The sequence below is a fragment of the Aedes aegypti genome, chromosome 3 (genome assembly GCF_002204515.2).
Source record: "Aedes aegypti strain LVP_AGWG chromosome 3, AaegL5.0 Primary Assembly, whole genome shotgun sequence".
Taxonomy (NCBI): Eukaryota; Metazoa; Arthropoda; class Insecta; order Diptera; family Culicidae; genus Aedes; species Aedes aegypti.
The window spans coordinates 295,670,100-295,677,622 of NC_035109.1; positions in this window are offsets into that span (position 1 = coordinate 295,670,100).

A 7,523-nucleotide genomic window follows, 5' to 3' on the forward strand; every position below is an offset into this window, starting at 1 on the left:
TCGACAAAGTTGTGGAACCGCTCATTCCACGCGCGCGATGCCTGCTTCAGCCCATAGATGGATTTCTCCAGACAACATACCAATTCTCTTCCTTGCTCGAAGCCCTCCGGTTACACTATATAGATCTCTTCCTCCAATGTTCCATTTAAGAAGGCCGTCTTAACGTCCATTTGATGAACGACGAACTTTTCCTGGTTCGCCAGAGTCAATACAGTGCGCAGAGTATCCAGCTTCGCAACTGTAGAATACGTTTCGCTGTAGTCTATCCCGTACTTTTGGCTGAATCCCCGAGCCATCAACCGTGCCTTTTACCGGTCCGGTGCTCCATCAACGCCACGCTTCACCTTGAAAACCCACTTGTTGGTAATCGGTGTACGGTTCTCCGGAAGCTTCGTCAATTTCCATGTTCCGTTCTTCTTCAAGGAATCCATTTCCTCTATTATAGCAGCCTGCCACAAGCTCCAATCGCTTCGTCTCTTCGCATCTGCTATGGGATTCGGGAGGTCTTTCACGTAGCTTGTTGCATTCAGCGCGTATGCTGCATAGTCGATTTCGTAGTCCCTGTGCCAGGACGGAACTTTCCTATTCCGCTGTGATCTACCCGTTTCACCACTGCTACGATCTGCTTCTCCGCTTGATTCAGTGCCATCGACCGCCACCGTTCCTTCGCCAGGATCCGATGAACCATCATCACGGAAACTGTCCAACTCTTCATTCGACTCACCATCGGATACGGAACTTGCTTCTTCCTCATCATCACTATCGTCGTTTTGCTCTTTTCTTTTGGGAACAGAAAAAAATATCATTCGGCAATATTCTGTCGACCTGTAACTTCGCCTCGCTAGCTTCAAGAAAATCTACATCTCGGGCGTGAACGATTTTTCCTGCTTTGAGGTTCCTCACGCGATAACCATTGTTAGCGTATCCCAGGAAAATCCCCTTCCACGCTTTTGCATCCAGCTTCGTTCGCTGCTCCTTCGGGACGTGAACATACACACCACATCCGAACGTTCGAAGTTTACTTACATCTGGCTTGCAACCTTCCCACAGCACATACGGTGTCACGTTCGGAGCAATAGCCGACGACGGGCTACGATTCAGCAAATACGCAGCGGTTTGAATCGCCTGTCCCCAGAACCGCTTATCTGCTCCTGAATCTTCTAGCATGGATCGAGCCTTCTCGACCAGAGTTCGATTGAGCCGTTCGCTCACTCCGTTTTGTTCAGGTGTGTGAGGAACAGTCCACTCCACTTGGATCCCCTTGGACGTACAAAAACGCTCAAATTGTTTGCTTTTGTACTCACCACAATTATCGCAACACAGACGGTGAATCTTACGCTCAAACTTCGCCGACACGAACGCCTCTTACGTCTGGAAGCACTCGAACACTTCATCCTTCGATGTGATCAGGAACACTACGGCAAAATGACTCCAGTCATCGGTGAGAGTTACGAAGTATTTCACTCCCAATACTCCAACCGGCGTAACCGGACCACACACATCTGAATGGACCAGTTCAAGCACACGCGACGAACGCTTTCCATCACGTACCGCGAAAGGCTTCCGAGTTTGCTTTCCAACGACGCACGGCTAGCACACTACCATGTCCTTAGTCTTAACCGCGCCGTCCACTTTCAAACCAGTAACCATTTCATCGCGTATCAGTTTTTCGAGGCTTCTTACAATCAAATGCCCAAACCGATGATGCCACAATTCCAAACTCATCGGAATTCGACCGCACGTAAGCAACGATTCGTTCACACTTTCTCTGACGGTTGAGAAATTCAAACCGTACAATCGTCCGACACGCGCACCAGTGGCGACGATTTCCTATCCACGCCTAATTCGCACTTTGCTTTTCTCGTAGATCATTTTCATTCCCGCATCGTCCGCTCTCATCACCGAAAACAAATTGCATCTTAATTCTGGCACGCACAAAACGTCCTTCACTGTGCATTCAATTTGTTTCCCGTTGACGGAGTACACACGGACCGTTCCGGAATGTTTCGCCACAATACATTGTTCATTCTTCGCGATCGCTATTTCAATCGGACTGTCCAACACCTTCTAATCATCGAACAACGATTTGTCGTTCACCAGGTGGTCCGAACAACCTGAATCAATGAACCAGTTCACTTTTCGCGACCTACACTGTATTTCGGAACCCCTGCTGCAGCCAATAAAACAAACAACACCCTGCTCGGCAAGATGCGCTTTCGATTTTTCACTTTTGTTGCTGTTCTTCTTCTTCATAGGGTATTCCGACAACTTGTGTCCCTCCTGCTCACACCCGAAACACTTCATTCTGTTCGTTTTCGGTGGCTTCTTCGAGCCGGAAAAAGCACCCAAGTAACCACAAGCATTATATTATTGCATTAATTTGGTCGAAAGTCAACATTTTTTGCATTAATAATGTTATCATGCATTTATTCAATAACTGTCAAGCAATGATGCATTTGATTAACATTGTAAATGCTTTGTAGCATTATTTTAATATAGAATTATGCTAAGCGTTTAGAGTGAATATACAGTTATGCTGTCATACAAGATTGCATAACCTCATTGAACGCACTTGAATCTGTAATAAATAAGTAAGACGATCGAGCACGTTCGCACTCGCTCATTACGTTTTGTGTGATATGGAAGAATAATGAAATGAATTTATTTCATCTCGAACCCCCATTTCATGATCTAAGGATATATGTATTCAATCAGAATTGTTGTATTTTATCTATGATACTCTTTTACTCATAAGGAGCGAGAAGAACATTTGAAAATGTCGATCAATTTCTCTCCCCTGAAATCTTTTTGTTGGGCTTTGTTTTGTGGGTTATGTTCTGTTATTTCCTCTACGAGAAAGAATGGTGATCAAATTCTTTCTATTGATGTTTCATTTGGTGAGGAAAGGAAATCAATCGCCGAAGAGAATTCTTTCTATTCGCAATAACTGGGCCAATAGTAATGTTAACACACGCAGTGGCTTCGTTTATAAGGAACTTTTACCCTACCTTATTACATCAGCAGCTTTAGCACAGGACACCAACGCGCCAGGCATCCAGCACACCATCATCCTAGTTGTGGGTTCGAATCTTGATTCCAATAAAAAAAATCATTAAGCTGGTAAAGAAAACCATTGAAAGGTAGTCAATGGATTCATTGTTTTGTTTATTTTTAACGCAAGCCCTAAACATATATTATTTGAAGCTAATATACATCATGAACCCTAAATATACAAACATAGTAGGGCTTGTGCATTAAAACTGCTTTACCAAGTATTGCATTAATTTGGTTGTTGTGGGGCCCTTTCCCACTTTAATTATACTTTATAAAGCTCTTAAAGGTTATGTCACTTTAAAACAAAATCTGATAGCGCACTATAAAGCAAACATAAAGTATGCATATATAGCTTCGTGGTTACTTGGGCAGCTTCACCACTCGCGGCGGGGGAACACACGGCGCAACGCATTCCAAATATCCTTCGGAGCCGGTTTGTCCTGGATATTGTCGCGCTGCCACCAAACCGGATCGCGCGCGCCTCAACTCAACAGCGAGACTCGCGCCGCGCCTCAACTCGCCGCATTTTGAAATCAGTGTGGCGCTGCATTTTTACGATTTTTATGAACACAGCACACTATTCACATAGTAGCTGCGACGCTCGTGGCCCGAGAAAACAAAAATTTTAAATAAGAGTGTTGGTCTTGATTTCTACCGGATGCATAATATATTCCAGCTGCAAATCGTGTATACGCGACACTAGCAACGATTTACTCTTGCGATCCATTTTCTTCCTTCTCTCTCTGGCCAATTCTTTTGTCTTCTTCACTGCTTCACTATCACCAGCCTCTTCCTGCAGTTCCGGCACATCAGCAGCGTAAGTTTCCACACACTCAACGAGCTCATGCTCCTCCAGGAGTATCAGCATGCGGAACTTTCATGCTGCAAAATTCGTGCCGTCGAAAAGCGGTAGGAAAACACGCTCGACTTTTTCCTCCTCCATCGCGAACAACTTTCCACGAAACGATTACATTCGCGCCACGCGATTACTGGACCCAAAACCTGAAATGGGTTTCGGAACGACACGGAGGAACCGGAAGTGAATAAAAGAACTACTCTTGTTTAGAGAGAAACTAAACACGTTTGTATTAATCGAAGATACATTTAAGAATAACAAAGTGGAGGGAACATAATGACGGCCACCACAGTGTTGCCTAACTGGTAGGGGCACACCACAGTAGCGGCGGTTGTATAGGCCTTTTCATGTGACAGATCCGTCTATGCATTTGTTTACATCGGTGGAGGACCGGTGCTAACACGGGCCTGTCATTTTCATAGAAGAAATGTCAATGTGCTTCCCGATCAGCTGATTTGAGACGTCATTTGAATAGGCCTATGGATACACAACCGTGCTGCCAGAGGTTGATCGGTTCCCGCAATTTGCAACCGGAAACAAGAATCGGCCTGTACAAAACATTTATTCTTCCGGTGGCTCTCTAAGGGCACGAAGCGTGGACGTTGAAACAGACAGACCAGAAAGCCTTCGGGGTATCGAGCGTAAAGTGCTGCGGACAATACTCGGTGGGAAACTCGAAAATGGTGTGTGCATGAATTACGAGTTATATCAAATGTATAAAAATACGAATATTACAAACAAACAAATAATATAACATTTGTGTTAAACATATCTTTATATAAACACGTGGGAAATTTAGTAGATTGAGGAGTATTCTAAATCAAAATCTACTCTTCAATCGTACATATCAAAAGAAAATATTATGATTTAATGAAAAGCAACGGAATTTCTCTGTTTTATGTTGGATTCATCGCATATTTTTGTTATGCACCGGCACGGTTTATGTTTGCAAGAGATGACGGTGTTGCCAGGTGGTAGGTGACATATTTTTCTGCCAATTGTTATGTGCTTGCTTTCGGAACATTTGCTGCATATTATAAAAACTTATCATTTTGTAAAACTAAATTCATCACCAGACCACTGAGTTAATAAAATTTTAATGTTGTTTGTGATCAATAGGGTCCTAAAGCCCTGTCCTAATTTTAGTGCCAAACGCTTAAGTTTAGGTCAAAAACACATGTTTACTCAATTTTATAATGTTTTCCGTTGGTTTATGTCAATAATGCATATTTTTTAGATTTTGTCACACCCCTTGGCTTAAACTCAAATTTTGGGTGTATTTTGTTTTCCGTGTCCCTTCCGAAATGTCAGATAGGAACAACCCCGGTGTTAAAACCAAAACCCCTGTGGTGTTTTTGTCGACTAAGCGAACGTCAAACATGATCAAAAGTGTCAAGGTTCATTTATGGACCCAATTTTCAAATTAAAGTTTAAACATGATATAGCCGTTATTTGAGCGGGAAAAAACGCTAAAGTAGTTGCAGTAACATGCTCTTTCGTGTTATTGCATAAAAACAAGATTTTATTAAAAATTTTAGGACCCAATTCAAATTAAATGCCATGATTTTACGGATACAGTCGCCTCTCCACATCTCGATATCGAAGGGACCATCGAGATAGGGAGAGATCGAGACAAAGAACATTAATTTAATGAACACTAGATTGAAAATCACTTCGTTATTAGGAAAAGAATAAACAAACAAACTTAATTTCGAGTTTCCAAATTGTTCTGAATCACTTAAATCTGGTCTAGTAACCTTTGTTTATGTTCATATCGACATATGGAGAGAAAATTAGGAACAAATAATCAACAGGGACACATCGAGATATGGAGATATCGAGATAAGGAGGATATCGAGATATGGAGAGAGAAATCGTATACAGATTGAAGGGACCGAAGCAATCATCGACATAGGGAGAGATATCGAGATGTAGAACATCGAGATGTGGAGAGTCGACTGTAGTAACTCTGACATCACTGCTCTCAACGATCGCGATGATTGTGCACACACGGTAGATGCGTCCCGACGCATCGCACTGTGGAGCTTGTCAATATTTTGAGTGGTCCAAATTGCTAAACTTTTGGTATGATTTTATGCTTCGTAGAAATGGTTTCTGTAATTTAAAACAATCGCAAACAAATAACGTATGAGTTTCAAGTTTCCATGCTTTGCCCATCCTTTCTGAGCTGAAAATTACTCCAACACAATTTTTTTTTTTGGAAATTTTAGACTATAAACACAGACATGTCTCAGTGTGCCGTCGCGTCGTCGATTTGCAGCAAGTGAAATTCACCGCCATCATGGTTTTGAGTGCTGCGGTTAATAAAACTATATAAATATTTGATTCCCGTTGGAAATGTGTTCCTCTGAAGCAAGTGAATGGAACATTTGTTCAGTGAAAGTGTTGTGAACGCAATATGAAATCCAAAACACAAATGTTTGGTGCAGAATTACAATGAAAAAGGTAAGCACTCTCTATTTACAAGTGTAGTTGTGTGAGGCAATGAAAAGCGGCATAAGATTTTTTTGAGAATATAAATCTCATGTAAATTGTCGCTAAATTGATAATGCTGTGTCTGAAAATGTGCATTGAATATTGAAATACAACCTGAAGCATTTTTCTTTGTATAAATTATCGATAAAATCAGGTGATGAGCAGTTATATTTCATTGATGCTGCAAATACCCATACCATCATAACAATATGTTAATGATTGTAGAAGAAGCCATTTTGTGATGACGCACCAAAAGGCCTTAAGCGTGAAAAATACAGCTGACTTCAGTGGGCTGGTCACTTAGTGTGCATGTCGGAAGAAAGATTTGCGAAACTTATATCCAACAGAGAACCAGGTCGAGGTAGGCGATTTCGTGGAAGATGACGAATACGCTAGCTATTGCGCTTCTTGAGATATATTTTAGTTTCTCTCTTTTTTGTGACTGTCAACCAGTTATGCGCCAGGGTGAATCTCTTGTCATGGACAGCGCGCTTATTTTCCCTGCTAAGAGCAAATCTGCCCTTAACGGTAGCATTCAATCCACACAACACTGCGCGCAACTACATGGCGCACAATTATTAATACCACAGAAAAATTAGGAAAAGTTTTCGCAACGTTTGTATCACAGTCAATTGCTATTTAAACGGACCAAAATTTACACCCGTACCTTGCAGCATGCATAAACACTTCACAACGGTCAGCTGGTAGACCAGTTTTGACATTTGTCCTCGTTTTCGTTGGCCACACACAATGGATCTGGGCAGCGCGTAACCCTGGCGCGTAACTGGCCGGCGCGCAACTAACTCGACGAAAGTAAAATTTTACAAAATATTCGCAATATACGAAAGAGGACCTAGCTGAGAAGTAGTCTCTGTCCACGTGGGAAGTAGTGTTAAGAAGAAGAAGAAGAAGAAGAAGAAGAAGAAGAAGAAGAAGAAGAAGAAGAAGAAGAAAAGAAGACGAAAAGAAGAAGAATAATTAGAAAAAGAACACTCTTATACTTTAAATGACTCTCAGGGTTCTGGTCACATAGTAAAGAATTGTAGAATAACTTCCAGAAGGTTATACATGGATTTGTGGAAGCTACAAATATCACAGCCAACGTATAGGCCTATTC